Below are 11782 nucleotides of genomic sequence, written 5' to 3'. Positions count from 1 at the left end.
AAGGGATCGACATCCGGATGTTGACTTGCTGCTTTTGACTTCATTGATTTGAACTTTGCAGCTGCAATATCTCTCGACTTGATACAAATCTTGAAACAATGAAGTACTCAATGTTATTTTCCAGTAAGGCAACAGATGACACAGTATATTAAATCCCAAAAAAAAATCCAATACCCTAAAGCCCTAGCTAATAGAGCACACACAAATCAGTGTGTTAAATTCCAAAAAAATACCAAAAAACAAAAACAAATATCCAAAACCTTAGCTAACAGAGCACACAGATCAGTGTGTTAAATCCAAAAAAAAAAACCCAAAACCCTAAAACGTAGCTAATAGAGCACATAGATCAGTGTGTTAAATCCCAAAAAACCAAAAAAAAAATGCTCAAAATCCTAATGACAAATTTTACCTTGATGATATGCAACTTGCTAGTAATGACGAATTTTTGCCAACCCTCGTCATACCATACCGTGCTTTCCCTTTTCATGAAATACTCCGCGTTGGAGAGTGATGTAGTCACGACATGATTGCCGGCCAAAAAAAAATCAAAATAAGTTCTTAGTCTGAAAAAACACTACAAAGTTATAAACAAAGAGTAAGAGGGAGCAAACTTAACTTCAGTGACAGAGATCAGGAAGGGTTGCCGCCCAATGTAAGTGAGAGAAAAAACCTAGATTTTTGGAGACCTTTGGACTTTTCGCTACGAAGAAAGAGAGATTTTTTAAAATATGTGAAGTTGGAACGATATCTATGGTACTGATCAAATATCTGAAATAAATTTTTGAAATTACATGTGCCATCGCCTCCACATTTTCCTACCAATGGCGTATATTCTTAACGCCAACGGTTCCATATCCCAACGGCTGGTGTATATATGTAACGCTATCGGCTCAATACGATGGTGATTCATAACCTGGGGATGCGCACCCATTATGTGCGACAAGACTATACTGCGAAGTTGGATCTAAGGTACTTGAAATTTTTAGTTTACATCTTGTTCGTTCGTTATGTAATTGCGTGATTTAATATTCATTCTACCTCAGATGCAATAGTTGGATCTAAATTCAAACCGTGTGTTATTGAAGAAGTTTTAACTTGACCCTTTCTTGGAGAGTGAGCGGAGACGGTCAATCTTCTCTGAGGCTCGTCGCGTATTAGAAATTTTTGGACGAGAGCGAGCTGGAGTTGGCCGTTGTGTAATGGGTTGAGATAGGATAGAATCACGGATAATCTCAGAGAAGGTTTTAGCGAATCTTGGAAGCGGATTAAGGGGAGGTATTCTCTGCGCTGATGGGAGAGGTGTGATCGCAAAGGCGCCATAGGTATAATTAGAGGGTTGAAGCTGAGGTGGTGGCTGTGGGAGTGATGGGATTGATTGGAGGTTTTGGAGTGACAATATTACAAATTAATGAAATTTAGAGTGACATTATTACAATTTCAAATTTCGGGATAGCATTTTTAAAATTTGAATGTTTCGGAGTGTGGCAAATAACCAATTTTCCCAAAATTATATTATATATTTTTTCTATATTATAGATATCATGGCATAATTAACTATCTTAATCTATTCAAAATATTCCAACTACCTTATAACAAGTATCATTTTGTTACTTCAAGAAAAGAAAAAAAAATAGTAACATAAATTGCACTAAAACAGAACTATTCGCTAATTTAGTAAAATGTAAAATTAACCTCATATTTGAAAGTAAAGACAAACTACCCAAATTTTAAAAAATAAAGGTCCTAATTTGAACTGCCCCCTCCCAGTTCGCAGAACAGAAAACAAATTAGGGGGTCTCTTGTAACTTTTCATCTCTTTGACAGACTGTTATTCGTACCATAATTGATTAAGAAATAGGAACAAAAGTCAAAATCAAAGTGATATAAGATTTCAATTAAATGTTAAAACTTAAAGTTACTTAGGTTGCTCGTTGGGATGGTTGGTACTTGAAAACTTTCTATTTCTAGCTCGCTGTAGCTTCATTATTTGATTTCGTTTGATGGATCTCTCTTTTAATAATTAATAGTTTAATATAAAGCTTAGTACGTCAATTGTAAAAAAAATTACTGGTAAAATCCAATTTGAGCCTTTATTTAAATCCCATATAAATTGAAAAGAAAAAAAAAATAGCTTATGTTGCATAGCGCGTGCTATTTGCACTACACGCTATGCGCTATAGCGGATTGCTATTAACCACTATAGCATTTGTAGCTCAAAAAGCGTTTTGATGCCATAGCTTACCATTTAGGGTCCAAAAATACTATACCGGTGCTATTTAGAACACTGGTATATAGTAACCTATTTGTTTTTAATTATATGTATGGACTTATGAGTATTGATTATGAACTAATAATTGGTACTTTAATTAATCTTGGTAACAATGAGTATTTTTAATCTTGCTACTTAATTTAATCTTGATTATGAACTTATGATAACAATGAGTATTTATTGTTTTTAATTTAGCTAGTGATCGACATTTTAATCTTGGTACTTTAATTATGAACTTTTTATGTTAAAAAATTATAACACAAAAATTCAGCAGCCCGTACGTTAATCCTTATTATTTAATTAGATATTATTGAGTTGGCATTATATATGTATGTTATTAAATAATTATCTCATTATATTAATTACCGACTATATATAGCTCCAAACTTAATGACACAATACATCACAAGGAACACAGTTGAGAACATCGTCATCTGTTAAACAAGGAGCGCAGTTGGTATTGATCAAACTAATGCTTATGGCTCATCTACATCACGGATGGTAAAGATCACCACATCTATACCATCGGATTAATAGCTCAACTGATGTTAAAGAGTCGCTCAATACTAACTGTTTGTGAAATTTAACCAATGGGAAAGGAAGTTGTCCATCAACGCCATTGCTTTGTTATCCAGAACAGACGGTAAAAAGTTCAACGTAATTACAGCGCTACTACTTGTGACGTACACCATTTGTGCGGAAGCACATCCAATGATAAAGGGGCGATGGCAAAATTGTTTTTTGTAGTAGTGACAATGTCTAGCATCTTATAGTTTCTTATACATCGAAACTGAAAAAGAAAAAGTCATTGTCCATATATATTTCTGGTTAGCATGTGCCATTGACCCTATCAATTAATGATAAACTAACACTAAATTAATGTCGTAGATATAATGACTTCATCATCATTCAAGACCGCTGAGCGCTATTTGTAATGTTGCTGTAACGTCGTTATCGAATAATTATACAGCTACAACGACTTCAATTAAGGATGATTACATAGTCAATAACCTCAATTATTGAAGTTATATATTCCAAAGGAGTACTTCAAACACTAAATAATAGTATACGCTTATTAGTTGACTTATATTTCTCCATTGCGTGTTTAGTGTACAATACTAATTAATTCATAGCATTCCTCAACATATGGCCTGCAATTAATTGTAAAATAATATACTTCTCATCATTTTGCACTACAAAATAAAACTTGTATGAGTAAACTAATATACTTCTCCATCATTTTGCTAAAAAATGGGTTTATAGACAGTAGATTTGCAACCGTGTATGCGGGAGTCATATATAATAAGGACAGTAAATTGTACACAGTTCTAGAACCGTATATATAAAACACTAATCCTACATGGTTTTTGTAATAAAAAACCGTGTATAATTCATATTTTTTTCACCGATTTTGTCACCAAAACACCATCAAACTCTGAGCTTTTTTCTTGTTTTGTAGAAGAACAGCTCCTGTGCAATGCGTAGTTCCAATGGTCAATTCATACCCTTTTGTACTGTGAATAATGCTTTAACATTTCATCGAGTGTTCTAAGACCTATTTATGCATTTGCAAGTCAAGAATATCAAGCCCAGGTCATTTAATTGCCCATAGCACACTTTGTCTTTCTGCTACAGTTTATTTTTTACACCTATTGAATATATATTTCAATGTTATTCGCATGATTCTATGGTTGAAGCATACAATAGTGGTCCTGGGGTTATCATAATCATCTCCGAATTTTTATAGAATTTTAGGGTTATTTTAGTATTGTATTGGGCTCTGAGTTGGCTGCTGTTGGCTGCTGTTATAATTCTAAGTCATTCTGACAGCCAGACTTTAAAAATTAATTCTGAGCATTCTACTAAACCATAATTTTTGTTTTTTATTGGGAAATTCATGTCTAATAATGTTCTAAATGCTCAAAAAGTTTTAGGAATTTAGGACTCAGGAGCTATTTTAATGAGGGCTCAGTATTTTTTGCATATACTTTGCTGGATTTATGACAGTTTCTGATATTTCGAAAGATGAACTTCTAAAATATATTGAAATTATTTTAGAAACTAAAAATGAATAATTTTATATGAAGATGCTCAGCAGAATGTAATCTATCTGTTTGCACGGTGGAGCCATGATATTAATTATTAAAGGACAGGATCCCTAATTAATATTAATCGAGTGATATGACTCGGCCTTGGTTGGTTGGGCTGCGAGTCACGTTGTGTTAACATTAATCTTTTAGCGGTTGATCTGTTAACACTAAAAGTATGTTACGTCTAATATCACATAAAATATATAGACTCTCTCATTTCTTTTAATTACAATAAATTATTAATTATAGCTTGTTTAACATCGAAAATGAAAAAAAAAAAAAAAAAAAGGGTCAGCGTCCATATTTCTCGGGGTTAGCATGTGCCAGTGACCCTATCAATTAATGATCAACTATAAATATATATAATATATATTATGAATTGTTTAAAAAACAATTCACTCCAAAATAGATTTTATGATCAACTATATGAAAATATTTATACTTATATTATGAATTGTTTTTTTAAACCTGCCAAGTATAAATTTATTATGAAGTCTTTGGAGAGCTTAATTTGAAAATCTATCGATCAAATGAGTCTTTAAAGGATGTATCTAAACAGTTCATACCGATCTACTTTACAAGTAATCCTTTTATATGTATGGTAAAATATAACAGTATGTTTTTTAAGTACTTCAACCATTTGAAACATATTCTAAGATATCAAAGTTGTCAAAACGTTTTATAGATGACAAAATGATATTCAAATTGCGTCCAATTTTATAGATATCGTATCAATATGATTGACAACATATTTAAAATTTGGATTTTTTTTAATTTCAACAATATTAATATCATAAAATATTTTTAAATTAATGTACCATAAAGAATGGATTTACACTGGAATAACACTCCAAATAATTTTAGTATATATATTAAACATCGCTTAAATATCACATTTATTTATCTAGAGAGGATCATTATCTCAAATTAAACATTACACAATAAATACATGCAAGTCTCATTCATTGACCAACTATATTTACGTATGTTTACTAATCTTAAACACTTGTATTGGTAGCCCCTTCACAAACTCAAGATATGGAAATGCCAAGGGCTCATCGTGCTTGACAAATTCCCACCTATAATTCAGAACAAGATGATGCAAGAAGACTGCTAATTGCATCTTACCTATCTCTGATCCGGGACACAAATGATGACTACCACCTCCAAATGCCGTGAATTCCACCGCTCTTGCTGACTTATGCTATATGGGAAAAAAAAATATATCCAACTATAAGTTTTAGTGTAATCTAATATATGTATACATTGAGTACCTTTCTGTGAAATTAATTTTGATGTTGTACCATTATCAATGAATTGTTCAAAGATTTGTACTTAGGAAGCCCTTCACATATATGTTGGTAAAAGAAATATTAATGGAAACATTATGTGCTTATTATTACAACTGCAAACGAATTGTACCATGATTTATTCATGGTTTTTTGTTAATATATTCGAGTTCAAAGGTTTTTTTTTCTTTTTCATTTACTAACCTGCCACCTCCAAGGATTAAACTCTTGGGGATCTTTGTGAATTGATTCATCCAAATGAACAGCGGAATTAATTACAAATACATTCCAGCCACACGGTATGTCATAACCTTCAATATTTAATTCATAATGTTAATTATATTTGTCTCGAAATTAACATTTTCACCAAGATATACAAATACATATACTTTAATTACCTTGGTAATGCACATCTTCAATAGCTTTTCTATGCAAGGTTTTAGGCATGGTTCCAGAAATCGGACGGGACTGGGCCGAGTTTCACCCGAGTCTTGCACCTATGCGATTTTTTGAACAAAAATCGGATGAACAGTGCTTGACTCGGCCGATTCCGCCGATTTTCCGGCCGAGTTGAGCCGAGTTATCTCGGTTAGACGAGTTAAATGCAGAAAATTGATAAAATCAGGGTTAAATCGAAATAATTGGCCGAATTTTCACTCATTCTCTTGTCTTTGGAGCAAATTTTTTTGTTTTTGTAACTCAAATCGGACCAATTTTGTATTTTTGGCAAGACAATTGAAGGATTTGGGGAAGTCGCTGTTTTGAAAGGGGCAGTTGCGTTTCACAAAGAAGAAGAAGAAGAAGATTGAATGATTATAAAATTTTGAATAGTCTTGGTGTACATATGGTGTATGATTTTGTTTTGAAAATATAATATGGTTTATTATGGACCATGTCCAGACCGATTATAAAAATAAACATCAGCTGTTTTGAAATATGGACCAATTATCTGGGCCTGGCGCATTTCTTTGGGTAATGATTTTAACAGATCAGTACTGGCTTCATACAGTGCACGGACATAGATTTAAAACATCGTTGCATATAGTTAATGTGCTGCATGGAGCTAAAACAGATCTGTTAAAATATTTACCCCATTTCTTTTCTCTGGGATCTTATTAGCTAGACCTTGGTTTGATCTTGGTTTGACCGTGGGCAGCTTGGTTTCTTTTCTTTTTTTTATGAACAATTTGCACCGGTTTTCTCAAAAAAAAAAGATGGAGAATAATCTTATATTTTTATTATTTGATAAAAGGATTGATGTATGGAATTACTATGTTATAAATTTTATTATTATGAAAATATAAAATAGAAATTAAAATTTTATTATTCTCTTATATATATTAGTTATGTTTTTATTATTTTATCTATTTTATTTCAAAACTATATATTTTTTTAAGTAATTACAATACAAACTTGATTCTTATGACATGAATGTCTTTATTATTTGACTTAGTACAATAATTATCCAGCCAGGTCATTATAGTTTTTGACATTAAAAATATATTCTGCTTATATTAATATTGTATTAATGAATTATTTTAAGTGTAATATTTTGTCTTAACATTTTGTTTTTTTACAAATTATTTTTATCAATTTTTTCGACCTTTTGGCGACAAAACAAGATTCAACCAAAAAAGTCCGAGTTACCGATTCGATTCTTCCGATTCCGGCCGATTAATCCGATTCTGATTTCATAGTCAAGAACCCGATTACGATTCCGATTCCGATTCTGAGTTTCAGAACCATGGTTTTAGCAACATTGGCTAGCCTCAAAGTCTCCTTCACAACCTTCATAGACCACCACACCATAAAATTATTTTAATTTCTGTTATTAGTATTACATAGTACTATTACTCGATAAAGAAATGTAAACTAAGAGATGATAGGTACGCATTCTGTGAAGTCCATTTTCTTGTAGTCTTCCCAATTTAGTTTACTTTCCCCCCTTTCAGTCTTAATTTCTTCTTGCAATTCCGAGGTGCTCATCTTAAACCAGAATTAGAAATAAGTATCATAAACTCCTGATATGTACAGAGAATGCAAACATAACTATATTTCCTTCAGTAAAGGAACGACTAAGACTCAGTGAGATCTAGATAATTTTGTCTCCCACCTTTTTAATATAATATGATATGGTGGCCCAATTGGCCAGATTATCAATATATAACTTTGCAGTTTTGAGTATTATGTATTTATATATATTGACTTGTTGCTCCGTATTCCCAAAATTTTGGTTTAATACGGAGTAATGGTTTGAAGGAAGAATAAAAAAACAACCATGAGAAAGTAATTAACGAGAAAAATGAAACATATAAATTTTTATAACCCTTAATTCTTGAAATGCTTTGGGGCAATGGCCGAGAAATTAAAGAATATGGCAACAGCGAGTGCGATACTAGAGGTCTCATGACCAGCAAAGATAATGCCAAAGAGGAGATTAAGGATCTGTTCCTTTGATAGTTTTGGTTCTGTCAAACACATGGAAAGCATGTCATTAATTATTTCCTTTCATATCTTCTTGCCTATTCATATCCTTTATCCTTGAGTCCATATTGCGTCCAATAACACTATAAATCTCTGATTGGGACTGCATTGACAAATCATTTTCTTAGTAATCTTATAACCCATGAATATGCTATGATTAGTTATGATACCTTTTTGATTGATAATTCTATAGTTCAAATATATTTTTTCTTTTTGTAAAAGAGATTTTAAGCACCTTGAGAGCCTTCCAATATGGAGTTCCAGGGAATTTGAGTGGAATTGATACGGACCCTTGACCCTTGCATGAGAGCAGTATATTCTCTCCTTATCTTCTCTGTTTCTGGCATTCCAGGCTCCATGCTCACAATATTCTTCGCCATCATATAAAATGTAAACTGCATAGATAAAAATACAATATAATGTTCAAATAAGAAGTGAACGTCGTACATTAATCATAGATTGTTACACTACGGGTCAATTCTATATATGTGTTTCAATAAATTAACATTGGGCAAATTTTAAGCCAATTAGTCGTTGGTCATGGTATATATGAACTGGGTGATATAATTTATAGATATATACTACAATCCTCAGACCACATTACAATTATGGCCTATTGTTACTATTGTTATCTGTATTACATAATATAATTTAGTTACATACCTTTCTGGTCTCCTCTCTGGCAGAAAGGCACATACCATCCTTCCACTCGTTAATAACGAGGAGTGCGATCTGCTCTATATCCGGTAGGAAACGAGTACGTAACATGTCGTTAGACTTGTATTTTACTACAATAGACCTCACCTCTTTGTGTCTCTCACCATTCAGTGCTAACAATGATGTCTCCCCGAAGATCCGAGTGAAACTTTCCGGATATGATGTTTTGAAAAATCGTCCCTCATTTTGCAGTATAAACCGGTTGAACTCTGCATCGACTGAGACTATTGTTGGTTCTCCCAAGAGATTTGATTTGAAAATCTTTCCATATCTACAAATAAAGTGCTTCATATGTTTTTGGTGCGCGTGTTAACTATTATTTCATAAAATGCAAGTTCGCTCATCTAGATTTCTATTAAATGTTCATATCCCAATCAAATTATTGTGTCTCCTAATGTTTGTTATTAATTAAGAGCACAAGTGGCACTTCTTTTAAATTATTACAAGTGCCAAATAAAGTAATTGACTTACCTTTTCATTGTTATGGATTCATTTTAGTTAGATTGGAATCTGAATGAACAATTATGTTATAAAAATTTAAATTTGGTATACTCCATCTCATTTTTTTTTCTTTTTAAAATAGAGCTCAGGACCGATGATATTATCTACTTAGCAAAACGAAAATTTAGATATTATGTAAACATTTATACCTAAATCCTAAAACCCATAATCAAATGTTGTGTGCATTAACGATTACATTGCTACTAATTATTAGATGCTTAATGTACATATTAATGCATATCTGCTTAGCACGATGGAGTAGCAACTTGGCATGCTATAATTTCGTGGCACCTATATTTTTTCCAGGATCCTTCTAAAATGTAACCATAGTGTGATCTAATTACATTTTTTTTGCAATATTCATATCCATATGACAACAGGCTGGAATAAAGAAGAGAATAAATAGAGGCAATTCAGGCTAGAAGTAAACATGCAGATATAACTATACAATTAATATTATTACACACTTAATAATTAATAAATTCAATTACCTATGGTTACGGTTTTGCAAATAGCGACCTAGAGAATAGCAAGGATGTTTCTTGTAATATGCAATGGTTTCTCCAATATATGGCCATCCCATGCTTCCTAATGGGAGATTGGGTCAACTCTTTCTTTTTCCATAATGCTTTGCATAGAGAAAAAGGACTGCGGAAAGAACAAGGAGCAATAGGAGAGCAAAAGATGAGAGATCAATTCTATTGATATGTGCCTCCATCTAGTGTGAGCAGGAGCGTGTGAGGGAAAATGAGTTGATTTGGGCTGAATGCATGTAAAGCTGAAAACAAGGGCCAATTAACTGCTTATAGTTTTTTGCCCTCGTGCTTCTCACTTTTCCCCTTTTATCCCTCTATTTTTCACTAATTAGCCATATATTTGAAGGGTTTTTTCAACCTTGAATTAAACTGAGATTTGAGTCATCCGATTGGGTCCAGTTCTTGCATAAATTGAATGATGGATGGATAACATGCAAATTTCGATCCCATAGAAGTTTTTGGTTCCGTTAGAATTACCTTAAGGAACTAAAAAAAATTCTTTCCTTCAAGACTCAATATAGTGCCCATAGAGAAAACTAAATTTGATATACACGTAATGGCTACTAAATTTGATATAAAAATATAAAACTTTCTTTGAGTTGCACATTTAGCTCTCAAATTAAGTAGCAGTGTCACCATAATAAAAAAAAGGCATAAGGCAAATCATTCTTTCATTATTTTTCAATAGCATTTAATAGTTTCTTTGTACATATTTGATACAAGTTTTTATTAAATTTCTATCATATTTAGAAAAATCTATAGAAGGGTAAATTGGATATAAAAAGAAGAAAAAAACGTCCCGTAATTTAATGGTTACTCTTAAAATAACACCGCCCTTCAGAATTACATGAAGGAACCGATCGAAATAATGTGGCGAATATATATATATATATATATATATATATATATATATACAATCTGAATGAACAAGCTGACTGGTCAAGGGGTACGTGTCATTGCACACTCATACATAATTTAGAATAAAAGAATACGGTTGAGTCTTTTCTTGTTGGCAACAAGCACATGGAGGTTGGGCCTTAAGGCCATTTTCCTATTTAGATATTCCCATATGCTTACTTATATATTGTCCCGTTGACCTAAATAATGAGAAAATGATAGAGAAGATCGACAGCTTACTCCATGATTTCTTAGAGCATCACATTCATTTCATGTGATTGCAAGGGACCTTCCAACAATGTTGATTGTGATCGATAGAAGGAACAATTGAGTTATTATAACAGGAAAATCAAATTGGATCATGATTTTATTTTCCTTTTCTTATAATAAATGGTGAAATAAAATACTTCATTTACATGGCCCATATATCAAAATTGTATTTTTTATTTTCCATTTCTTATAATGAATGGTGAAATAAAATTATATTACTTAGTAATGACAAATCAAAATTTGACCATCAAAATTCTCATTGCTCATGCTGGCCACGAAGTTCCAAATTTTATGAGTTCTTAGAATTGGTTTATGTACCGCATTGCTTATCTATGAATACCATATTAATAATATACATGTGCATAGCAATAGCATACATGCAAGAGAAATTTTTTGTTTGTAGAAAATATTAAAAAGGATGAAAGAGAAACATAAAGAGTAGTATCTACGATTCTTCATGAGTAAAAGATCTGTATGGACGAAACTGATCCATAAAATAACAAATGTTTGAATAGGTATGGAAGACACTGATTCAAATCCGCTTATGTTTATTGTTTTTAATTTTCTTTACTAAAATATAATTTTTATTTGAAAATAGACAAAAAAAATATTAAAATTTAGATATAATAGAAAGATTCTATCTAATTTCTTATAATGTTGTATAATTTAGTATAGAAAATAAAACAAAAAACGGAAGTGGATTAGGATCAGTGTCTCTCATGCCTATCC

General features: G+C 31.9%; 1 pseudogene across 1 annotated transcript; it reads right to left on the bottom strand.

Annotated features, from left to right (window-relative positions):
• Positions 1-8142: 8142 nt before the first annotated feature.
• Positions 8143-10201, bottom strand: LOC144544796 (cholesterol 22-monohydroxylase CYP90B52-like; annotated as a pseudogene). The gene is made up of 4 exons (XR_013508341.1): positions 9842-10201; positions 8796-9120; positions 8368-8527; positions 8143-8235 (listed from the first exon to the last, which is right to left on the bottom strand). The product of XR_013508341.1 is annotated as a cholesterol 22-monohydroxylase CYP90B52-like (transcript).
• Positions 10202-11782: the final 1581 nt, after the last annotated feature.

Source organism: Carex rostrata, chromosome 27, assembly GCF_964058835.1.
Source record: "Carex rostrata chromosome 27, lpCarRost1.2, whole genome shotgun sequence".
In the NCBI taxonomy this organism is placed as follows: Eukaryota; Viridiplantae; Streptophyta; class Magnoliopsida; order Poales; family Cyperaceae; genus Carex; species Carex rostrata.
Note: the sequence above shows the minus strand (reverse complement) of the source record. Positions and strands in the feature narration are given on the sequence as shown.